The sequence below is a fragment of the Ranitomeya imitator genome, chromosome 6 (assembly GCF_032444005.1).
Source record: "Ranitomeya imitator isolate aRanImi1 chromosome 6, aRanImi1.pri, whole genome shotgun sequence".
NCBI classification, from domain to species: Eukaryota; Metazoa; Chordata; class Amphibia; order Anura; family Dendrobatidae; genus Ranitomeya; species Ranitomeya imitator.
This window is the reverse complement of record NC_091287.1, coordinates 17,167,983-17,193,746: the sequence shown is the minus strand read 5'-3', so window position 1 is coordinate 17,193,746 and position 25,764 is coordinate 17,167,983. Positions and strand designations below refer to the sequence as shown.

General features: G+C 48.0%; 1 protein-coding gene across 2 annotated transcripts in view; it reads right to left on the bottom strand.

The window, feature by feature from the left end:
* ADCYAP1R1 (ADCYAP receptor type I) overlaps positions 1-25,764 on the bottom strand; it is a 292,904-nt gene that overhangs the window by 207,450 nt on the left and 59,690 nt on the right. The window lies entirely within an intron of this gene.

Sequence of the window (25,764 nt, the reverse complement as noted above, 5' to 3'; positions counted from 1 at the left end):
TTTGCTTTCTTTCTGTGTCTTTCTCCTCCCTGACTTTTTGCTTTCTTTCTGTGTCTTTTCTCCTCCCTGACTTTTTTATTTCTTTCTGTGTCTTTCTCCTCCCTGACTTTTTGCTTTCTTTCTGTGTCTTTTCCCCTCCCGGACTTTTTTCTTTCTTTCTGTGTCTTTTCTCCTCCCTGACTTTTTTCTTTCTTTCTGTGTCTTTTCCCCTCCCTGACTTTTTTCTTTCTTTCTGTGTCTTTTCCCCTCCCTGACTTTTTTCTTTCTTTCTGTGTCTTTTCCCCTCCCTGACTTTTTTTCTTTCTTTGTGTCTTTTCTCCTCCCTGACTTTTTTTTCTTTCTGTGTCTTTCTCCTCCCTGACTTTTTGCTTTCTTTCTGTGTCTTTTCCCCTCCCTGACTTTTTTCTTTCTTTGTGTGTCTTTTCCCCTCCCTGACTTTTTGCTTTCTTTCTGTGTCTTTTTCCCCTCCCTGACTTTTTGCTTTCTTTCTGTGTCTTTTCCCCTCCCTGACTTTTTTTCTTTCTTTGTGTCTTTTCTCCTCCCTGACTTTTTGCTTTCTTTCTGTGTCTTTTCTCCTCCCTGACTTTTTGCTTTCTTTCTGTGTCTTTTCCCCTCCCTGACTTTTTTCTTTCTTTGTGTGTCTTTTCCCCTCCCTGACTTTTTGCTTTCTTTCTGTTTCTTTTTCCCCTCCGACTTTTTTCTTTCTTTCTGTGTCTTTTCCCCTCCCTGACTTTTTCCCTATCCCTTCCCTGTACCTGACCTACTCTTAGATGATGGATTAGATGTTTGCCCTAATTTTAGTAGGAGCACACTGTGCCACTGGAAGAAACATCTAAAATGGTTTGCATTGTTTGGCTTAATTTTGCTACCACTATACTTATGTTTATGATGTTATTTGCAGAAGAAAAAGGAAAATTTTTCAAAAATAAACAGTTTAAAAAAAAATAAATAAATTACAGACCTCTCCATACTTTGTAGGTGGCAGAGGAAAAGCGGCAGAGGATCAAATACTTATTTTCCCCACTGTATCTCACCAAAATATTTATTTCTATCTATATCTTTATATAGGATTCTTTTATTAGTTAGAAAATCCATCTGAAATGACAGAGAATTACTGTCTATAAAAGCGCATGTCGTACGGATGGCGGACACTCGGTGAGAAGACACACGGCCCTCGCCTGGCGCTGTTCAGCATCTTTATATACGCAGATGTGAGCGCACACTTACAGCACTGTTCACACATAGCATTTTTTTAAGCTTTTTTTTTGCACGAAAAATGCTGCACACGCTACACACTTTCTTTGTGAGTTTTGAGTTGCGTTTTTTTAAGCATTTATTTGCTGAAAGCATGGGCATATTGCAGATTTGAAATACACATTCATGGTTTCATGGCGCAAATTAAAAAAAAAATGCATCATGCGGATGACATTTTGAAAATTATATATTTTGTTGGGACTGGGCACAAAGAAAAAAACCTCTGCAAAAACGCAGCATGTGAACAAGCCCTTACTGTTAACAGAAGCTCTGGTAAGAGGACCCCCCCTAGTTATGTACAGAAATGTTTGTAGCAAATTAATTTTCTTTAGTGGGATAATCGTCTACAGAGTTAGTTATTTGATTATCATGTTGATTAAGCGTGTCATAAAACTTTGCAGCAAAATGGAGGCGGAACTACTTTCGTGTTTCCGATGGGTGGAATTAAAATGTACCAGCTTGTTACCACCACTAGAGGGCAATATTCATACTACTGTATGCACCTTAATTGATGGTGTGTACAGATCGCCCCCTGGTGGTGGAAAATGGCAGCTGAGATTCTTACAAGTGTGATGTTATTTTGGAAACTGTCCACAATTATTGCAGTGAAGAAACGATAATGTCTGATACAACTGAATGCACATTGCACAACCCCAACGACACCGCCTGTGGCGCCCCATGTACAAGTATCGGCCTAGCTCCGCTCTGCCTTCTATTTGCCTTCCAGATATCTAAACATTGTCCTCCGGGGTCCAGGATGCTGATAAATGATTCTGTGTCTCCGGAGGAGCGGCAGGATATTACGCGGTGGGAGACTGATCGCATTTCCCCTCTAATCTTCTGACCTAAAATTGCCTAATTTAACCAATGGGAAAGAACATGAAATATTGATAAATGGCTGCGGCCCCATAAAGTACAGACAGTCGACAGCGGGCAGAAAGCTTCCTGCTGTCTGAGGAAAGATGATAAATGATGCCCCCACTATAGCAAGCCCCTCATTATACTGTAATGAGCCCCTCTTTGTAACGAGCCCCTCTAAAATGAGCCCTTCACTAATAATGAGCTCCTCTCTATAATGAGCCCCTCACTATGATGAGCCCCTCTCTGTAGTGAGCCCCTCTATAAACCCCTCTCTGTTCTGAGCCCCTCTATAAACCCCTTTCTGTGGTGAGCCCCTCTCTGTGGTGAGCCACCCTCTATGCTGAGCCCCTCTCTATGCTGAGCCCCCCTCTATGCTGAGCCCTCTCTATGCTGAGCCCCCCTCTATGCTGAGCCCCTCTCTATGCTGAGCCCTCTCTAGGCTGAGCCCCTCTCTATGCTGAGCCCTCTCTAGGCTGAGCCCCTCTCTATGCTGAGCCCCTCTCTATGCTGAGCCCCTCTCTATGCTGAGCCCTCTCTAGGCTGAGCCCCTCTCTATGCTGAGCCCCTCTCTAGGCTGAGCCCCCCTCTAGGCTGAGCCCCTCTCTGCTGAGTCCCTCTCTATGCTGAGCCCCTCTATGCTGAGCCCCTCTCTAGGCCGACGCCTCTCTATGCTGAGGCCTCTCTATGCTGAGCCCCTCTCTAGGCTGAGCCCCTCTCTAGGCTGAGGCCTCTCTATGCTGAGCCCCCCTCTATGCTGAGCCCTCTCTATGCTGAGCCCCCCTCTATGCTGAGCCCCTCTCTATGCTGAGCCCCTCTCTATGCTGAGCCCCTCTCTAGACTGAGGCCTCTCTATGCTGAGCCCCCCTCTATGCTGAGCCATCTCTATGCTGAGCCCTCTCTAGGCTGAGCCCCTGTCTAGGCTGAGCCCCTCTCTATGCTGAGCCCCTCTCTAGGCTGAGCCCCCCTCTAGGCTGAGCCCCTCTCTGCTGAGTCCCTCTCTATGCTGAGCCCCTCTCTATGCTGAGCCCCTCTATGCTGAGCCCCTCTCTAGGCCGACGCCTCTCTATGCTGAGGCCTCTCTATGCTGAGCACCTCTCTAGGCTGAGCCCTCTCTAGGCTGAGCCCCTCTCTAGGCTGAGCCCCTCTCTAGGCTGAGCCCTCGCTATGCTGAGCCCCTCTATGCTGAGCCCCTCTCTATGCTGAGCCTCTCTCTAGGCTGAGCCCCTCTCTAGGCTGAGCCCCTCTCCAGGCTGAGTCCTCTCTATGCTGAGCCCCTCTCTAGACTGAGACCTCTCTATGCTGAGCCCCTCTATGCTGAGCCCCTCTCTATGCTGAGCCCTCTCTATGCTGAGCCCCTCTCTAGACTGAGGCCTCTCTATGCTGAGCCCTCTCTATGCTGAGCCCCTCTCTAGACTGAGGCCTCTCTATGCTGAGCCCTCTCTATGCTGAGCCCTCTCTATGCTGAGCCCCTCTCTAGACTGAGCCCCTCTCTATGCTGAGCCCCTCTCTATGCTGAGCCCTCTCTAGGCTGAGCCCCTCTCTAGGCTGAGCCCTCTCTAGGCTGAGCCCCTCTCTAGGCTGAGCCCTCTCTAGGCTGAGCCCCTCTCTAGGCTGAGCCCCTCTCTATGCTGAGCCCTCTCTAGGCTGAGCCCCTCTCTATGCTGAGCCCCTCTCTATGCCGAGCCCCTCTCTAGGCTGAGCCCCTCTCTATGCTGAGTCTCTCTATGCTGAGCCCCTCTCTAGGCTGAGCCCCTCTCTATGCTGAGCCTTCTCTAGGCTGAGCCCCTCTCTATGCTGAGCCCTCTCTAGGCTGAGCCCCTCTCTAGGCTGAGCCCTCTCTAGGCTGAGTCCCTCTCTATGCTGAGCCCCTCTCTATGCTGAGCACCTCTCTAGGTTGAGTCCCTCTCTAGGCTGAGCCTTTCTAGGCTGAGCCCCTCTCTAGGCTGAGCCCATCTCTAGGCTGAGCCCTCTCTATGCTGAGCCCCTCTCTAGGCTGAGCCCTCTCTATGCTGAGCCCTCTCTATGCTGAGCCCCTCTATGCTGAGCCCCTCTCTACGCTGAGCCCTCTCTATGCTGAGCCCCTCTCTAGACTGAGGCCTCTCTATGCTGAGCCCTCTCTATGCTGAGCCCCTCTCTAGACTGAGCCCCTCTCTATGCTGAGCCTCTCTATGCTGAGCCCTCTCTATGCTGAGCCCTCTCTATGCTGAGCCCCTCTCTAGACTGAGCCCTCTCTATGCTGAGCCCTCTCTATGCTGAGCCCCTCTCTAGACTGAGCCCCTCTCTTTGCTGAGCCCCTCTCTATGCTGAGCCCCTCTCTAGGCTGAGCCCCTCTCTATGCTGAGCCCTCTCTAGGCCGAGCCCCTCTCTAGGCTGAGCCCTCTCTAGGCTGAGCCCCTCTCTAGGCTGAGCCCTCTCTAGGCTGAGCCCCTCTCTATGCTGAGCCCCTCTCTAGGCTGAGCCCCTCTCTATGCTGAGTCTCTCTATGCTGAGCCCCTCTCTAGGCTGAGCCCCTCTCTATGCTGAGCCTTCTCTAGGCTGAGCCCCTCTCTATGCTGAACCCTCTCTATGCTGAACCCTCTCTAGGCTGAGCCCCTCTCTAGGCTGAGCCCTCTCTAGGCTGAGCCCCTCTCTATGCTGAGCCCCTCTCTAGGTTGAGCTCCTCTAGGCTGAGCCCCTCTCTAGGCTGAGCCCCTCTCTATGCTGAGCCCCTCTCTAGGCTGAGCCCTCTCTAGGCTGAGCCCCTCTCTAGGCTGAGCCCCTCTCTATGCTGAGCCCCTCTCTAGGTTGAGCTCCTCTAGGCTGAGCCCCTCTCTAGGCTGAGCCCCTCTCTATGCTGAGCCCCTCTCTATGCTGAGCCCTCTCTAGGCTGAGCCCCTCTCTAGGCTGAGCCCTCTCTATGCTGAGCCCCCCTCTATGCTGAGCCCCCCTCTCTATGCTGAGCCCCTCTCTAGGCTGAGCCCCCCTCTAGGCTGAGCCCCTCTCTAGGCTGAGCCCCTCTCTATGCTGAGCCTTCTCTAGGCTGAGCCCCTCTCTATGCTGAGCCCTCTCTAGGCTGAGCCCCTCTCTAGGCTGAGCCCTCTCTAGGCTGAGTCCCTTTCTATGCTGAGCCCCTCTCTATGCTGAGCCCCTCTCTAGGTTGAGTCCCTCTCTAGGCTGAGCCTTTCTAGGCTGAGCCCCTCTCTAGGCTGAGCCCATCTCTAGGCTGAGCCCTCTCTATGCTGAGCCCCTCTCTAGGCTGAGCCCTCTCTATGCTGAGCCCTCTCTATGCTGAGCCCCTCTATGCTGAGCCCCTCTCTACGCTGAGCCCTCTCTATGCTGAGCCCCTCTCTAGACTGAGGCCTCTCTATGCTGAGCCCTCTCTATGCTGAGCCCCTCTCTAGACTGAGCCCCTCTCTATGCTGAGCCTCTCTATGCTGAGCCCTCTCTATGCTGAGCCCTCTCTATGCTGAGCCCCTCTCTAGACTGAGCCCTCTCTATGCTGAGCCCTCTCTATGCTGAGCCCCTCTCTAGACTGAGCCCCTCTCTATGCTGAGCCCCTCTCTAGGCTGAGCCCTCTCTAGGCTGAGCCCCTCTCTAGGCTGAGCCCTCTCTAGGCTGAGCCCCTCTCTAGGCTGAGCCCTCTCTAGGCTGAGCCCCTCTCTAGGCTGAGCCCCTCTCTAGGTTGAGCTCCTCTATGCTGAGCCCCTCTCTAGGCTGAGCCCCTCTCTATGCTGAGTCTCTCTATGCTGAGCCCCTCTCTAGGCTGAGCCCCTCTCTATGCTGAGCCTTCTCTTGGCTGAGCCCCTCTCTATGCTGAACCCTCTCTAGGCTGAGCCCCTCTCTAGGCTGAGCCCTCTCTAGGCTGAGCCCCTCTCTATGCTGAGCCCCTCTCTATGCTGAGCCCCTCTCTAGGCTGAGCCCTCTCTAGGCTGAGCCCCTCTCTAGGCTGAGCCCCTCTCTAGGTTGAGCTCCTCTAGGCTGAGCCCCTCTCTATGCTGAGCCCCTCTCTATGCTGAGCCCTCTCTAGGCTGAGCCCCTCTCTAGGCTGAGCCCTCTCTATGCTGAGCCCCCCTCTATGCTGAGCCCCCCTCTCTATGCTGAGCCCCTCTCTAGGCTGAGCCCCCCTCTAGGCTGAGCCCCTCTCTATGCTGAGACCCCCCTATGCTGAGCCCCTCTCTATGCTGAGCCTTCTCTAGGCTGAGTCTCTCTATGCTGAGCCCCTCTCTAGGCTAAGCCCCTCTCTATGCTGAGCCCCCCTCTAGGCTGAGCCCCTCTCTAGGCTGAGCCCCTCTCTAGGCTGAGCCCCTCTCTCTAGGCTGAGCCCTCTCTAGGCTGAGTCTCTCTATGCTGAGCCCCCCTCTATGCTGAGCCCTCTCTAGGCTGAGCCCCTCTCTAGGCTGAGCCCCTCTCTATGCTGAGCCTTCTCTAGGCTGAGCCCCTCTCTAGGCTGAGCCCCCCTCTAGGCTGAGCCCCTCTCTAGGCTGAGCCCCTCTCTAGGCTGAGTCTCTCTAGGCTGAGTCTCTCTAGGCTGAGCCCCTCTCTAGGCTGAGCCCTCTCTATGCTGAGCCTCTCTCTAGACTGAGGCCTCTCTAGACTGAAGCCTCTCTATGCTGAGCCCCTCTCTAGGTTGAGCCTCTCTCTATGCTGAGCCCCTCTCTATGCTGAGCCTCTATCTAGGCTGAGCCTTCTCTAGGCTGAGCCCCCCTCTAGGCTGAGCCCCTCTCTTGGCTCTCTTATTGCCCTCTTTACTGCCTTTTGGAAAGTAAGATTTTAATCCTAATCTCACTAAATACAAGAACGGTTTCCAATACTTTAACAAAACTGAGCTTCATAGAACATTTTTCCCAATAACATGACAGTAAGGTTAGAAAATAACTTTCATCTCATATTAGCTCATATAAAAATGAGTACACCCCACATCAAACACTACGACACCTAGTATTTTGTACGACCTCCATGATGTGTACGGACGGCAGCGAGTCTTCTCGGGCCTGGACTGAACAAGCTGGCGACGTACTGTGAGGTCGATCTTTCTCCATTCCCCAAGAACGAGCTCTCTGAGAGTCTGGATGCCGGATGGAGAGCGGCGACCACTTTTCTCTGCAGAACTCCACATAGGTGTTCGGTTGGGTCAGATCAGGAGACACTCGGCCACTGAGTCACCGTCACCCTGTTCTTCTCCTTCAGAAAGGACACGGATGTGTGTTTTGTATCATTGCCATGTTGGAAAGGTTCTTGTATACCAAGAGCCGGGAGTGATGATGGCATCTTCTCTATAAAGCGGTACAGCTGTGCATTCACAATCCCATCAATGACACGTAGCCCCAACACCAACAGCTCATGTGCCCCCACATAAGGACACGGCCACCACCATGTCTCACTGTAGGCACCATGCGTTTTTCTTTGTTCTCCATTATGACACCATGCAGATTTGAAGCCATCAGTTCCATAAACCTTTCTTCTGGTGTAATCACTCGAGTACAGAGTCACAGGAGTCTTCATACTTTTCAGCCTGGGCCCTGACAAACTGTAGGCGGCTTTTTTTGTGCATGGACTTTAGGAGCAGCTTCCTTCATGGACGACCCTGATGAATGCCGCTCCTCCTTGCAACATGGTCTTGAATGCATTTCTTAGGAAAATTACTGCTTTTGAGTGTGCAAAATTAGAACCCTTGTTTTAATCAATAGCTTTGTGACAAATCTGTTGGGGTGTACTCATTTATGATGAGCACTGTATATAAGAGCAGTGACATATGTTACTACAGTCCTATAGGCTCTAATGTGATGGGCGCTGTAATTTCTATGCCTGATGTGGCCACGACCAGAGTAGACATTGATCTGTCTGGTGGTGTGGACACTAATCAGATACTGTCACATGGACACATCCGAGGTATTACTGCGGTATTAGGGTGCAGCCCATGCAATGTGTGATTTTAGGGGTACGCTCTATGGATTGGGGTTTGCCAGAGTTTTCAGGTGCCGCACGTCCTCCTTGTCCTCAGAATCCACAGATTATAAAGTGCCGGATAGAAGTAATGATTTTGGAGAATGTGATGGTTCTAAGACGCGCAGCAGTGATTAGCGCGGGGGCCGCGCATGCTGACGGGTTCACCGCTCCGGTACCATCACATCATCGTGTACACGTCGTGTCTCTGCAGGGTGAGGATTTACTACCCGAGTACTAGCAGCAATGAGACAATGGTTAGTGAACTGTATCAGGCCGAGTACATGTAGAATCTGCAGTAATTACACACAGCGGGGGATGGGCAGCCATATCTGACACTGCGGAGGAGAAGTGCAGACTAATACTGATTATGATATTCCACCTACTGCTCGAGAAGGGTACGAAGAGCTACCTGTACCAACAGCAGTCAGCACAAGGGTAGGAAGGTGGGGAAGGAAGGGAAAGGAAAGAAGGGAAAGGAAGGAAGAAAGGGAAAGAAAGGAAGAAAAAGGAAGGTAGGACAAGGAAGGAAGGGAGGAGAAGGAAGGAAGGGATGAAAAAAAGGGAGGGAAGGAAGGTAGAAGGAAGGAAGGAAGGGAAAGGAAGGGAAAGGAAGGAAGGAAAAGGAAAGGAATGAAGGGGAAGGAAGGAAGGAGAATGAAGGGAGGAGAAGGAAGGAAGGGAAATGAAGGAAGGGAAAAGAAGGAAGGAAGGGAAAAGAAGGAAGGAAGGGAAAAGAAGGAAGGGAAAAGACGGAAAGGAAGGAAGGGCAAGGAAGGAAGGGAGAAGGAAGGGATGAAAAAAAGGGAGGGGAAGGAAGGTAGAAGGAAGGAAGGGAAAGGAAGGAAGGAAGAAAGGAAGGAAGGAAGGGAAAAGAAGGAAGGAAAAGGAAGGAAGGACAAGGAAGGAAGGGAGGAGAAGGAAGGAAGGGATGAAAAAAAGCGAGGGGAAGGAAGGAAGGTAGAAGGAAGGAAGGGAAAGGAAGGAAAGAAGGGAAACTAAGGAAGGAAAAGGAAGGAAGGAAGGGAAAGGAAGGAAAAGGAAGGGAGGACAAGTAAGGAAGGGAGGGGAAGGAAGGGATGGAAAAAAGGTAGGAGAAGGAAGGGAAAGGAAGGAAAAGAAAGGGAGGACAAGGAAGGAAGTGAGGGGAAGGAAGGGATGGAAAAAAAGGTAGGAGAAGGAAGGAAGGAAAAGGAAGGGAAAGGAAGGAAAGGGAAGGAAGGAAGGGGAAGGAAGGAAGGGAAAGGAAGGAAAAGGAAGGGAGGGAAATGGAAAGAAAGGAAGTGAAAGGAAAAGGAAGAGAAAGGAAGGAAGGAAGGGAAAGGAAGGAAGTGAAAGGGAAAGGAAGGAAGGAAGGAAGGGAAAGGGAGGAAAGACCAGGAAGGAAGGGAAATGGAAAGGAAGGGAGTGAAAGGGAAAGGAAGGGAAAGGAAGGAAGGAAGAGGAAGGAAAGAAGTGAAAGGGAAAGGAAGGGAAAGGAAGGAAGGACAAGGAAGGAAGGTAAAGTAAGGAAGGGATGGAAAGGATGAGAAGGAAGGGAGGGGAAGGAAGGGATGAAGGAATGGAAGGGAAAGGAAAGGGAAATGAAATGGAAGAAAGGGGAAGGAAGGGATGGAAAGGAAGGAAGAAATGAAAGGAATGAAGGAAAGGGAAAGGAATGGAAAGGAAAACTATATAGAAGGAAGGAAAATAAAGGAAAGGAACGGAAGGAATAGAAGGTTAGGCAAGGAAGGAAGAGAAAGAAGGAAGGGAATGGAGGGAAAAAATAAGTAAGGCAATAAGGGAAAGTAAGGAAAGAAATAAAATTGTATTTGTATCATGATACTGAACATATTCAATCATTAGCACTATTGTAGCCCTAGCAAATGCTATTATAAGGCTTTATTAGGAATCCATAACTGCACGAGCACTTTATGACTGTGGATTAGGCTTTTCGGTGAATGCATTTCTGCATCAGGGTATGTTATATGATGTCAGTGATATTGATGTAATTGTAAATCTTTTTAGTGTACTTAAGTGATTGGCACAGGTATAATACTTTATTGTATAATTCATATATTGATACAGATTGGCATAGGATATAATTGTGTATCCTTGTATGTGCGCCTACGTATGAACGCAGACTGCTCCAGTTTTTCTCCTTATAGATATGTGTTCTATGGTTTGAGGCACCGGATTTTAACGTTTTTTTGTATGTATGGTATGTTTCATATTGTTTGAATAAAATATACTTTTATTATTCTCTATATTGCACTTTTTTGATCTGCATGTAGCTCACCCCTACGAGATCAGTATGTTTACCTATATTTTAAAGTGCAGCTCACCTTGTTTTTGAGGAAAGCGAGCATGGGTAATGTGCTTATTAAGAAATAAAATCAGTAGGAATCAGCAAGAAGAAATGAAGGAACGAAGAAGAAGAATTACACATTTCTCGGAAAGAGTGAAGGTTACAGAGGTCAGAATCTACAACAACAGTTATTTAATTGAATGGAGCCTGTAACAGGTTCAAAGCTGAGCTCTCCTCACTTCTCCCTTGAGTATTGTGTTTTATTATGCTTTTTTACTTTTTGTTTTTTAATCCACTACAGGATTCTAGAGAGATGGGCCTTTTTATCCAGTGCTAATTTTTATGGTTGTTACTAAGGAGGCGTGGCTTGCAGGATCCTCTGGGGCGTGTCTTTAGGCTGCTGTGCATAAATATCTTGTGAGCCCTTAGAAAACATCATAATGGTAAGCAGTGAATAAAAAGGTTCCTAACTCTGGAACCCTAATAGTCAGGGGAAGGGCACAGACAGACGGCCGTATAACTGTGTGATACTATTTGCAGTGGTGAGTGCTAATTGGCTAGCTGACGTCAGTGGGGGAAGGACCCACTTTGGGCGTTAGGGGAGTGCAGGGACAGACTCAGGTTTGAGCTCAGGTGGTGACAATCCCCCATTTCCCTATCAGTAGGGCCTTTCACTACCTATTTCCATCCTGTTGTGTGTGTGCTGCGCCGCCGTCATCCCACTGCACAGACTGGCCCGGCACCACTCCTGACCTGAGCATGACAGCGGGATGTATTTCTACGCAGCATCAAGCTCAGGACAGGAGAGCAGACGGCCAGTACGGGGATTGCAATGCGATCTTTGCACGAGTTATACGGCCGTCTGACTCTGCCCGAAATCTGCCGACTTTTGACCTGGCGATGGGTTTATTTTAAGAATTACTGTAATAATTTCTTAAGTTACCATATATACTCGAGTATAAGCCGAGATTTTCAGCCCACTTTTTTGGGCTGAAAGTCCCCCTTTCAGCTTATACTCGAGTCATACCCAGGGGTCGGCAGGGGAGGGGGAGCCGGGGCTGTCTAATAATAGTCACCTACTGCTGGCTCGGTCCCTGCAGGTCCCTGGCTTCCCCGACGCCGCCAGCAGCAGCTTCTTCCTGTACTGAGCGGTCACATGGTACCGCTCATTACAGTAATGAATATGCGGCTCCAGCTCCCATAGAGGTAAGGTAAGTATAACGGGGAGGGGAGCGCTGCGCTGTGCGATACTCACCTGCTCCTCGTTTCGGCGCCGCTCTGTCTTCACCTGTGACGCTCAGGTCAGAGGGCGCGGTGACGTGGTTAGTGCGCGCCCTCTGCCTGAACGTCCGTGCTGAACATGGAGTGGCGCCGGAACGAGGAGCAGGTGACTATTGAAAGTGTCGGGGGCCTGAGCGACGGAGAGGTGAGTATGTGATTTATTTATTTTTATTGCAGCAACAGGAAATGGGGCAAGTGTCTGTATGGAGCATTTATGGGGCCATAACGTTTGTGCAGCACTATATGGGGCCATAAAGTTTGTGCAGCACTATATGGGGCCATAACGTTTGTGCAGCACTATACGGGGCCATAACGTTTGTGCAGCACTATATGGGGCCATAACTTTTCTGCAGCACTATATGGAGCAATAAAGTTTGTGCAGCACTATATGGGGCAAGTGTTTTGTATGGAGCATCTATGGGGCCATAACGTTTGTGCAGCACTATATGGGGCCATAACATTTGTGCAGCACTATATGGGGCAAGTGTCTGTATGGGGCCATAATTAACGTTTGTGGAGCATTACGGTATATGGGGCAAGTGTCTGTATGGATCATCTTATAGGGCCATAATAAAGGTTTGTGCAGCACTATATGGGGCAAATATCTTTATAGAGCATCTTATGGGGCCATAATCAACATTTGTGCAGCATTATATGGGGCAAATGTGTCTATGGAGCATCTTATGGGGCCTTTATTAACCTTTATGCAGGATTATATAGGGCATCTTATGGGGCCATCATAAACTTTATGGAGCATTATATGGGGCTCCTGATTCAATATGGATATTCAAAAACACTTAACCTACTGATGTCTCAATTAATTTTACTTTTATTGGTATCTATTTTTACTTTTGACATTTACCGGTAGCTGCTGCATTTCCCACCCTAGGCTTATATTGGAGTCATTAAGTTTTCCCAGTTTTTTGTGGCAAAATTAGGGGGGTCGGCTTATACTCAGGTCGGCTTATACTCGAGTATATACGGTAATTATTTCACTAAAGTGTGTCGATGGATAAACCTTATAAAGCGGGAGAAAAAAAAATAGAGAGAGACTCAAGCTTAGAAGAAAATTAAGCAGAAGAGAGAGAAAAAGAGGAAGGGAGGAGAAAGCAAAAAAATATGGGGAAAAGGAAGAGTATTGTATGGATAAATAAAAGGAGAAGGGGACATGGAAAAGAGGCAGAAGGAGAAAAAGGTGAGAAAGAGAGGGAGAATGAAAGGAAGGAAAAAAGGGAAGGGGAAAAGGATAAATACAGGGGTGGACATACTATGCAGGTGAAAATGTGCATTAAGATGAACTATGTTACTGCAAGCGACCCATATACAGTATTGTTCTTGCAATGGGGCCCCTTTTTGTCTGTGTGTGCTCTGAATAGACGATAGATAGATAGATAGATAGATAGATAGATAGATAGATAGATAGATAGATACAGTGATAAAGTCACTGGTAAAGTACTAGATGGGAGATATGTATCACTGAGGTTTTTAGCTTCAGTGATATGAACCTAGGAAAATGCTACAGCAGAGTAAGAGACGAGAGAGGTTAGTCGTCCATTTTAAGAGCCATTTTTTTTGTGAACTGCTGAAGAGTGGATGGGAGGCTGTTCACCATATCGCCACCCCGGGGTTGGTTTAGGAGGTAAATAGTCAGCCTTCTGAGTCATTTATTGTGGGTGTGCCTGGAGATGAGAACTCCAGAGGGTTGTTTATGCTATAACAGAGCTAAACTCTGTTGTTGTTCCTGAGCGGGCGGATACTCGCAACCACATAGACTGTGCTATACGTTATTTTTTGTTTTCACGTTGTACCAGAAAGGTTGTGTTTATTTTGATGAACTTTGCTCTGGTTTATGCTGTACTTTTTAATAAACCAGCAGAAGAATCAAATGAGAAACGTTCCTGTGTCTACCTCTGTGAGCAGCCGAGTGAGCCGATCCACCACAATAGTAAATGATTGATACATAGATAGATAATAGACAGATAGATAGATAGATAGATAGATAGATAGATAGATAGATAGATAGTAGACAGATACATAGATAGATAGATATATAGATAGATAGATAGATAGATAGATAGATAGATAGATTGATTGATTTAGCACAGGACATGTTGCTGTATTCTTGTCTCCTTCGTGCCAGGTCTCAGCGCAGTGAAGGATCCCGGAGTTGATGACATCCTCGGTGATGGAGTATACAGTATACACTGGGGATGGTGGGTGTCATGTATGTCTTCTCACAATGTAACAGATGTGGAAAAAGCAAAGGCTTCTGAAACCTAGAACCAGATGTCACCGCTAAACCTAACCGGAGGGAGCGAGGAACGAGGATGTCGCCTGTCACATCCATCACTAGGATATTACTATAGAAAAAGAATAATGTATCCAGTATTCCTATATGGATGTCAGTGTGTGGGAGCAGCGTCCACAGCAGTACAAAGTATTTCAGAAGACAATTATGATTTTGCCAGAGGCAATAATTGAATTTCACAGTAGGACACAGAATATATATGAAATCAGGACTGTTGCTCAAAAGCTTTCCTAATCCGGGAATATCCCACTATCATGATATATATAGTGACCCAACGGGGGGTAAGTCCACAGACGGCACAACAAACACACACAACAGGATGGAAATGGGGAGAGGAAGGCCCTACTGATAGGGAAATGGGGGATTGTCACCACCTGAGCTCAAACCTGAGTCTGTCCCTGCACTCCCCTAACGCCCAAAGTGGGTCCTTCCCCCACTGACGTCAGCTAGCCAATTAGCACTCACCACTGCATATAGTATCACACAGGGGACAGCGACAAACATGAAAGGGGTTTGAGGAGAAAAAACACACACCACCACAGAAGGGCAACTGCACAGCTGGTCTCCATAGAGAAACTCTATCACCAACAGTCAGGTAATGCATCAGGTGACCATTTAAAGGATGGTGGGAGTGGTCACCGCCCACATCAGCTGACCTAGCCACTCTGCAACTGCAGTTGATTGCCAGCGAGTGAAAAACTGACATTAATCCCCGCTGGTCCTGAAAGGTAAAAAGCTACATTTAAAACAGAGTGGAACCAGAGCTGCCACGAATCCAAAAATGGATCGTGACAGTAAGAGTGTAGACAAAGGACCCAGCACGAATCTCACTCTTGTGCTGGATTCACAGCTGTTATCTGCACCGACACATTGTAACAAAACCTCGGTTCTCTGAGCTGCAAGATTGTTTCCATTCACTGACAGCAAGCAGAGATCTTGAAATGGTCAAACGCAAAATCTATCAGCAGTGAAGCCGTGTCCTTTCGTTCTCTCATCATTAAAGCGCCTGTCAGTGAATACCAGCAGCGGCGGCCGACTCGGCATTCACTGTCAGGGTGCGCATGTAACAGGATAAAAGCTCTGCGGGGCGCCATGTGGTGGAGGCGGAGGACAAAAGAGTGGCGGCAGAGCTTGCGTCCTCCCGCCTGAATGACACAGTGATCGCCTGTAGAGCGCCATCCCAAAAAATGAAAGAGCGAGCGTGTAACGGGTCTGTACAGCGACGTGAAGGGTCATTGTACATGAAGACCCCGGACCGCCAGGATGTAATTGTGGGAGGAGGAGAGCAGGAGCCCCGACAGGTGTTAGGCAAAGCTATAGGGACAGGAAAGGCCAGTGACCCAATATACGGGGGGTGTGATGGTCCCTCCGCACTTCCCAGCATAACAGCATTAATTCCCAACATATTTTAAGAAATATTAAATAGATTATAGCAGAGTAGGGCCCGGCCAGAAGAGTCTACTTTGCTGTGTGGTGGGTTAAAAAATGTTTTGGCCAAAACAAAAGCTGATGTCTATGTATGTGATGTTGTGTTCGATGAGAACTGCCCTGGAGTGGTACCTGGTGGCTATCCTATTGCCCAAGCCTATCCTCACCATCAGAGGCCCTAGTGAAGACCAGGTAGCCATTTAGTCACGCCCCTCCAGGACAAGCCCGGAAAGTGGCGCAGTCCACACCAACCGTCATCACATTGTGATATCTATACCGCAGCCCCAAAGTGGCTCCTGTGATATCCATACCGCAGCCCCAAAGCATCTGCTCTGATGTCTATGCCACAGCCCTAAACTTTCTCCTGTGATGTCTATACCACAGTCCCAGCATCACCTGTGATGTATATACTCCAACCCACCCATAGTTTGTAAGCTTGCGAGCAGGGCCCTCATTCCTCCTGGTATCTGTTTTGAACTGTGATTTCTGTTATGCTGTAATGTCTATTGTCTGTACAAGTCCCCTCTATAATTTGTAAAGCGCTGCGAAATATGTTGGCGCTATATAAATAAAAATTATTATTATTATCCCTATGTCTTTTGTGAAGTATATACTGGAGTCTAGGTGTCTCCTATGTGGTGTACACACCAGTCTCAGTATATTCTATGTGACGTATTCAACAGTCTCAGTGTATCCTACGTAATGTATATACAGCAGTCTCGGTGTGTTATGTGATGTATATACACAGTTGTCTCAATGTTTCCTATGTGATGTATACAGCAGTTTGGGTGTATCCTATGTGATTTATACATCAGTCTCATTGTCTCTTATATGAACTATATACAGTAGTTTCAGTGTCTTCTATGTGATGTATATACAGTAGTCTGGGTGTCTACTTTGGGAAGTATATACAGTAGTCTCAGTGTTTCCAGTGTGATGTATATACAGCAGTCTGTCTCCTATGTGATGTATATACAGCAGTCCCTGTGTGGTCTCTGTGATGTATATACAGCAGTTTTGATGTTTACTATGTGATGTAAACTGCAGTCTCAGTGTCTCCTATGTGAAATATATATGGCAGTCTCTGAGTCTCCTATCTGATGTATACTGCAGTCTCAGTATCTCCTATTTGATGTAAATGTGTCAGTCTCAGTGTCTCGTATTTGATGTATACTGCAGTCTCAGTGTCTCCTATTACGTTTACTGCAGTCTGGGTGTCTTCTATGTGAAGTATATACGGCAGTCTCTGTGTATCCTATCTGATGTATACTGCAGTCTCAGTGTCTCCTATTTGATGTAAATGCGCCAGTCTCAGTATCTTGTATTTGATGTATACTGCAGTCTCAGTGCTTCCTGTGCTCCAGACCAATGCAAATCTGGAAAAGAAGATGTGAGTAGTAACATCATCCATCTCACATAAGATCACAGCCGCACCACTGAGAAGCAGCTCCAGCCATCATATAAGGGTAGAGGTAATCAAATGTGTGATCAAATGTAGCAGGGTGATTTTCAAGTTGATAATTTTGTATAGCCCCCAAAGGATAGAATGAATATCCAAATGGCTCCTGTCAGAATAAAGGTTCCCCACCTAGATGACAGATACAGTTGTGCTCAAAAGTTTACATACCCCAGCAGAATTTTTGCTTTCTTGGCCTTTTTTCAGAGAATATGAAAGAAGGGGGCTGTAGGAACAGAGTTAAGGAAAGCCCCCCATGACTGCGTTGCCAAGGGAACGCAGGGGAGCAATTTTTAAATATGAATGCAGGAGAAGGGATTGGTTCAGGGGATGGGGAGGAGTAGAGGGGTGGTCTAGTGGGGGGGGCGGGTCATGGGAAAAGTGCGGGAAAGAGGCCATTACTGCTGGAATATCTGACCTGAGAAGACGTGCAGGATGGCCTCCGTCGACGAAATCCTGGGGCAGCTGTGGGAGATGGCGAGGTCGCGGCCGGGAGGCTGGCTGGAGGACCAGCTGGCGTCGTTGCTGGGCAGTCCGGGAGCCCAGGGGACCAGATCCAGGAGGACCTGTCCTCCAGAGCGACTGTCGCCGGAGATCGGAGGGCGTGGCAACTGCCGGCCACGGAGCCCCTCTCGGGACCCTGCGGAGCGTGTGGGCCGGCGGTCACCTACTCCCCCCGGCCCGTCCTCCGGCAGGAATCCACAGGCCGGCGATGCGGGCGCTGGACGGCGGTCGGGAGCAGCAGCGTCGCAGGCCCAGAGAGGAGCACAGGCCGCACCGGAAGTTTTGGAGGACTCCCGAATCGCGGCTCCAATATGACGGCGCCCAGCAGGAGCGGTACCCGGCGAGCAGCGACGTCACCGGCACCGAGGAGCAGAACGCAGGGAGCGGTGGGACAAGTGAGCAGCAGCGGAGTGGCGGCGGGTACCTCGGGGTTTGGATCACCCCGGGTGCCTGGCAGAGGCGGCGCGGCAAGAGGCAGAGCGACGGGCAGGCGCACCTCAACCCCACAGCCTGGCCCAACACAGCGGCGCTGAGGATTCCGGTTCCAGGAGCGACCCGCGGGAGTTCGGTGATCGCACGGCTGGCGGGGACACAGCACCAGCGCAGCTTGGTGAGTATGAAAATGATTCTGTTGCGGGGTGAGATAGTGGTGCTCGGGTTGGGGATAGTTGGTATGGTGGGGTCGATTTGGCGGGGAGTGGGGGGCCCAGCACCGCGGGGGTCCCGGGGGTCAGAGAGCTTTTGGCGGGTATGTCCCAGATTTTGAGGAGATTGGATGGGGAGGGCCGGGATAGTGTGCGGTCGTCTCAGTTAGGGGCTTGGTTGCCGGTTTCTGGTACGGGTTCGGGAGTGGGAGTCGGGTCCGGTAGGGCGAGTGGTGTTGAACAGGCGTCATCGGCGGGGGTGTCGGTGTCGGTACAGACTGACAAGGAAAAAGGGGATAGAATCAAGTTGGATGATAGAGCTAAGGGGGAGGTTTATGTGTGTTTTGAGGGGCCGTTGGGGGCTCATTTAAAGAAAGAGGTTAAGGAAAAATATGGAAGGACGAATATGTAGAGATTTTTTCCCTGTTGCCCCTGGAGAAGTTTAATCTGGATAAGGGTAAGAAAGAGGATAGTAAAAAGGAGGAGGAGGAGAAGAGGCGTTGGCGATTGATACCGCAGACGTTTGCGAATTGGCAACAGGCGTTTTTTATTTTGGCAGGAGTTATAGGCGAGAAGTTTCCAGAGAACTGTACAGGTTTGTTCAGCTATGTCGATGCGATAGGGGAAGCATACAGGGCGTATGGGGGCCAGGCGTGGTTACGCTATGACGAGCAGTTTCGGCAAAGGAAGGCGATTAGACCCGAGATAAAGTGGGAACAAAAAGACATAGGTTTGTGGTTGAAGGTGATGGCTCCGACGAGGTTTGGGCAGTCCTTTCATGGGGGTGGAGTAGCGGTCAGCAGTCAGGACAAGGAAGTGGAGGACAGGGGTCACAAGGGGCTAAGGACAAAACAGGGACGTGTTGGCAGTTCAATGATGGCCAATGCAAATATGGCAGCACATGCAAGTTCAAGCATGTCTGTTCCCACTGTGGAGGGGCCTCACATGGAGTGGCCAAGTGTTTTAAAAAAGCGAGGGGTAAACCAGGAGTGGGAGGCGGTCATGGGGGCGACACCGGTGAAGGTTCTAAGGATGGCCCCTTATCTAAGTAGGTATCCGGATAGGAAAAAGGCTAGGTTGTTGTGGGATGGTTTTTCTGAGGGTTTTAGAATTCCTCATCCGGCTCATGCTATCCCCTTTTCAAAAAAGAACCTGAGGTCGGCTAACCTGCAGCCGGATGTGGTTACGGCAAAATTGGCAAAGGAGGTTGAGCTGGGGCGCATGGCGGGGCCGTTTAGTGATTTACCTGTAGAGGGGGTGGTTGTTTCGCCGCTTGGGGTTGTCCCTAAAAAAGAGCCCAACAAGTTTCGCCTTATTCAGCATTTGTCTTATTCGAAGGGCCAGTCAGTTAATGACGGGATAGCGGATGATCTCTGCTCTGTGGTTTATACCTCTTTTGATGCTGCGGTGCAATGGGTGCGTAGGTATGGCACAGGTGTGCTAATGGCTAAGACAGATGTTGAATCGGCTTTTCGTCTGCTTCCGGTTGACCCCGATAGTATCCCGCTATTGGGATGTTTTTGGAATGGGGGGTTCTATTTGGATAGGTGTTTGCCGATGGGTTGTTCGATTTTCTGCTCGCTGTTTGAAGCCTTTAGTACTTTTCTGGAGTGGGTCGTTCAGGATGTTTCTCAGGTTCCGTCGGTTATTCATTACTTAGACAATTTTTTGTTTGTTGGCCCCCCGGATTCTTTGTTGTGTGGTAATTTGTTGGCTACGATGGAGTGGGTAGCAGGTCAGTTTGGGGTGCCCTTAGCGCGTGATAAAACGGAGGGACCTGTCACGGTGTTGAGTTTTTTAGGAATTCTCATAGATTCAGAGAAGATGGAGTGTCGCTTGCCTGAGGAGAAGCTGTTGGCCCTACGGCAAGAGGTAATGAGATGCGAGAAGCTGCGCAAGGTTACGTTGAAAGAGCTTCAGTCACTGTTTGGGCGGTTGAACTTTGCGTGCCGTATTATGCCGATGGGCAGGATATTTTGTAGGAGATTGTCGAGAGCTACGGCCGGAGTGCGGTCTGCGCATCATTTTGTACGCTTGAACAAAGAACACAGGGAGGATTTGGCGGTTTGGAGGCGTTTTTTGGACAATTATAATGGTAGGGCCCTGATCCAACAGGAGGATTTGAACGATTTTGATTGTGAAAGTTTTACGGACGCGGCTGGTAGTGTTGGATACGGGGCTTATTGTGCTGGAAAGTGGAGCGTTGGGGGTTGGCCGGATTGGTGGCGCGAAGCGGGGTTTACAAAAAATTTGGCGTTGTTGGAGATGTTTCCAATTGTGGTTTCGGTGTTCATTTGGGGCAGTACTTTTAAGGATAGGCGGATACGTTTCCATTGCGACAATTCGAGTGTGGTGTCGGTGATCAATAGTCTGTCTTCTTCATCCCCTCCGGTAATCAAATTGGTTCGGGAGTTAGTTTTGCGGTGCTTGGAGTTGAATACATGGATTTCAGCTGTACATGTTCCCGGCGTGCAAAACTCTATAGCCGATACTCTGTCTCGTTTGCAGTGGGAACGTTTTCGGGAGTTGGCTCCAGAAGCGGAAGATGCAGGAACGACATGCCCTTTTCATTTGTGGCAGATTGTTTCGGACGAGGAGGTCGGCTGATACAGTCGTCAGTGTCTGGAAGGACGTGGTCAGGTTATGAGGCGTCATAGCATTTGTGGGAAGGGTGGTTGGAACAGTTGGGTTCAGTCGAATCGGATGGTGACAGGGTGATGGCGTTGTTGCTTTTAATTGGATCGGCGGAGGAATGGGGTTGGTCTGTGTCGAAATTGAATAAATTTATAGCTGGTGTTGCTTTTGGTTTTAAGCTCCAGGGTTCTGTTGATGTTACTAAGGATTTCTTGATTCGGCAGGCATTAAAAGGTTTTAGAAGGGGTTTTTCAACTTGCGATACTCGGCGGCCCATATCTTTCGGGATGTTGGAGCGTTTGGGGGTAGCTTTGGGGGAAGTTTGTAGTTCTGATTATGAGGCTGTTCTGTTTCGACTGGCGTTTTCGCTAGCCTTTTTCGGGGCCTCGAGAATAGGAGAGCTGGTTTCCCCTAGCAGGTTCACAGCTGGGGGTTTGTTGGCGGAGGATATTGAATTTTGGTCAGGTGGGGTTGCTTTTTGGATTCGGCGGTCGAAGACTGATCAGTTGGGAAAAGGAAGGCGTGTGGTTTTAGGAAAAGTGATTGAGGGGGCGATGTGCCCTCATAGGTGTTTGGAAGATTATTGGGGTTTGGATCCAGATAGGTCTGGCCCACTTTTGCGGTACCGTCAGGGTGAATTTTTATCGCGGTTCCAGTTCACGGCAGTTTTGAGACAAGCGTTGACAATTTTAGGCCTGGATCCGTTGTCATTTGGGACGCATTCATTTCGAATTGGGGCAGCATCTGAGGCTGCTGGTTTGGGGCTGGGTCCGGAGGTTATTCGTCGTATTGGCAGGTGGTCGTCGAATCGTTATTTATCTTATGTGCGTAATTGATTTGTTACTTGTTTAGTGGGGGTATTAATCATCATTGTATTTTGCAGGACGGATCCCACTTCTGGCGTGGATTTTCGGACATTCTTTCGTGCATTGGGGGGCGATTCGTGCCGATGTTAGACAAGATGGTAGGCAATTGGGATTTCAGAGGGAGGCGGTGGTGGTCCGTTGGTTGGGTTTTCGGGGCATGTTGTGGCACGGGTTTTTGACCGAATTTTCCCGATCGGTTAGTTTGGATCGTTCCCCGGATATCGTTGTTGTACATTTGGGTGGTAACGATTTGGGGTCTAAGCCGGTGAGAGAATTAATTCGAGATATACGGTATGATCTTTTGCGATTGTGGGTATCCTTTCCAGGGATGGTTATGGTGTGGTCCGACATTGTGCCCAGGAAAACGTGGAGGGCAGCACGCTCTATGAAGGGTATCAATAGGGCCCGGGTTAAGCTAAATAGGGCTGTGGCGAGTTTTGTTTCTCGTAACGGGGGGATGGCGGTTCGCCACTTTGAGTTGGAAGCTGGTGTTGGAAATTACTGGAGGAGCGATGGCGTTCATTTGAACGATATTGGTTTGGATTTGTGGATGTTACATAGTAACATAGTAACATAGTTAGTAAGGCCGAAAAAAGACATTTGTCCATCCAGTTCAGCCTATATTCCATCATAATAAATCCCCAGATTTACATCCTTTTACAGAACCTAATAATTGTATGATACAATATTGTTCTGCTCCAGGAAGACATCCAGGCCTCTCTTGAACCCCTCGACTGAGTTTGCCATCACCACCTCCTCAGGCAAGCAATTCCAGATTCTCACTGCCCTAACAGTAAAGAATCCTCTTCTATGTTGGTGGAAAAACCTTCTCTCCTCCAGACGCAAAGAATGCCCCCTTGTGCCCGTCACCTTCCTTGGTATAAACAGATCCTCAGCGAGATATTTGTATTGTCCCCTTATATACTTATACATGGTTATTAGATCACCCCTCAGTCGTCTTTTTTCTAGACTAAATAATCCTAATTTCGCTAATCTATCTGGGTATTGTAGTTCTCTCATCCCCTTTATTAATTTTGTTGCCCTCCTTTGTACTCTCTCTAGTTCCATTATATCCTTCCTGAGCACCGGTGCCCAAAACTGGACACAGTACTCCATGTGCGGTCTAACTAGGGATTTGTACAGAGGCAGTATAATGCTCTCATCATGTGTATCCAGACCTCTTTTAATGCACCCCATGATCCTGTTTGCCTTGGCAGCTGCTGCCTGGCACTGGCTGCTCCAGGTAAGTTTATCATTAACTAGGATCCCCAAGTCCTTCTCCCTGTCAGATTTACCCAGTGGTTTCCCGTTCAGTGTGTAATGGTGATATTGATTCCTTCTTCCCATGTGTATAACCTTACATTTATCATTGTTAAACCTCATCTGCCACCTTTCAGCCCAAGTTTCCAACCTATCTAGATCCATCTGTAGCAGAATACTATCTTCTCTTGTATTAACTGCTTTACATAGTTTTGTATCATCTGCAAATATCGATATTTTACTGTGTAAACCTTCTACCAGATCATTAATGAATATGTTGAAGAGAACAGGTCCCAATACCGACCCCTGCGGTACCCCACTGGTCACAGCGACCCAGTTAGAGACTATACCATTTATAACCACCCTCTGCTTTCTATCACTAAGCCAGTTACTAACCCATTTACACACAATTTCCCCCAGGCCAAGCATTCTCATTTTGTGTACCAACCTCTTGTGCGGCACGGTATCAAACGCTTTGGAAAAATCGAGATATACCACGTCCAATGACTCACCGTGGTCCAGCCTATAGCTTACCTCTTCATAAAAACTGATTAGATTGGTTTGACAGGAGCGATTTCTCATAAACCCATGCTGATATGGAGTTAAACAGTTATTCTCATTGAGATAATCCAGAATAACATCCCTCAGAAACCCTTCAAATATTTTACCAACAATAGAGGTTAGACTTACTGGCCTATAATTTCCAGGTTCACTTTTAGAGCCCTTTTTGAATATTGGCACCACATTTGCTATGCGCCAGTCCTGCGGAACAGACCCTGTCGCTATAGAGTCCCTAAAAATAAGAAATAATGGTTTATCTATTACATTACTTAGTTCTCTTAGTACTCGTGGGTGTATGCCATCCGGACCCGGAGATTTATCTATTTTAATCTTATTTAGCCGGTTTCGCACCTCTTCTTGGGTTAGATTGGTGACCCTTAATATAGGGTTTTCATTGTTTCTTGGGATTTCACCTAGCATTTCATTTTCCACCGTGAATACCGTGGAGAAGAAGGTGTTTAATATGTTAGCTTTTTCATCGTCATCTACAACCATTCTTTCCTCACTATTTTTTTAAGGGGGCCTACATTTTCAGTTTTTATTCTTTTACTATTGATATAGTTGAAGAACAGTTTGGGATTAGTTTTACTCTCCTTAGCAATGTGCTTCTCTGTTTCCTTTTTGGCAGCTTTAATTAGTTTTTTAGATCAAGTATTTTTCTCCCTATAGTTTTTTAGAGCTTCAATGGTGCCATCCTGCTTTAGTAGTGCAAATGCTTTCTTTTTACTGTTAATTGCCTGTCTTACTTCTTTGTTTAGCCACATTGGGTTTTTCCTATTTCTAGTCCTTTTATTCCCACAAGGTATAAACCGCTTACACTGCCTATTTAGGATGTTCTTAAACATTTCCCATTTATTATCTGTATTCTTATTTCTGAGGATATTGTCCCAGTCTACCAGATTAAGGGCATCTCTAAGCTGGTCAAACTTTGCCTTCCTAAAGTTCAGTGTTTTTGTGACTCCCTGACAAGTCCCCCTAGTGAAAGACAGGTGAAACTGCACAATATTGTGGTCGCTATTTCCTAGATGCCCGACCACCTGCAGATTTGTTATTCTGTCAGGTCTATTAGATAGTATTAGGTCTAAAAGTGCAATACAATGCAATGTTGGCAATACAAGAAGGGGTGGAGAGGGCCATGGCGGTGGTGGGGCACTCGCGAGCCTGAGGTGTTCAGTGCTGCTCGTGGTTGGCGGGGGGCGGGGTTCTTGGAGTTGGTTTCATGGGGCTGATCTGGCTTTGGTTTACTGGCTCTGGACGGGGATTTGACCTCGGGAGCTTTGGGGTTGGTTTGCCCGGTAAACGGGTTACATGGTGCCCTCGAGCTGGTGGTTACGGCTGAGGGTAAAGAAGGGGTTTTCCATGTTGGTTTTGGGCTTTGCCTATTAGGTGCCAGATTTATTAGCTCCAAGAACCCTCCCCTCAAGTTTTATACAAATGTATAAATGGTTGTTATGTTTGTTATTTAATAAAATGGCCGCTCTGGCCAAATTATCCAAAAGAAAATTAATTGTTGTGTTTTAATTTAAGGGGCACTAATTAGTTCTGGGGGGTATAAGGATCAATGTGGTAAGAGAGGCCTGGTATCTCGGAGGTCCCATCTTGGAATACGCAGTCATGGTAACACCAAAACTTTTCCTCCGCTCATGGTCAGTGGTTGGGTGAAGCCATTTATCATCAGACTATTGTGTTTTCACTTTTTAAATCATAATGACAACTCAAAACATACAAATGACCCTGTAAATGATAGATGATAGATAGATAATAGATAGATTATAGATAGATAATAGATAATAGAGAAATAATAGATAGATAATAGATAGATAGATGATAGACAGATGATAGATAGGTAATAGATAGATAATAGATCGATAATAGATAGAAAAATAGATATCAGATAGATGATAGATAGATAGATAGATAGATAGATAGATAGATAGATATTATCATTACCCCTCCTCTAAATATAAAATCTCATAGTTCAGCGCTGGATTATTAGACTTTCTGGATTATCAGATACCTCCCTGCCACTTTCTTCGCAGCGGTGCCAACAATATAAAACTGTCAATAAAACACTATAGAAAGTAACAAAAAAAACATAAAAGGAGCATAATTATGTTCCCAGCAGTACATAGAATGACAGAGTCTATGAAAAGAACATAAAGCCGGATCCCCGGGGGTCTCGGCAGACACAGAAACGAGCAGCGGGGGGCAGAGAACGGAGCAGAGGCATAGAAATGGATCACAAATGGGGTGAGATGGAGCGAGCGTGGTGCGGGGGTCACGGAGAGGGGAACGGTCTATATGTGGCCTATTTCCATCAGCCCCCCAGAGCCCTGTGCTCGTCATCCAGCGCCCCCCTGTAGCCTCCACTCAGGGTCCATGACAGCCCACAGGAACCTCCAACGACACCAGTGCCAACTGCTCCTCTTTAGAATCCAGAAAGTGACAAAAAACCAATATGATATAATAATGTTTCCTCTACTGTAAGTCAGAAGAAT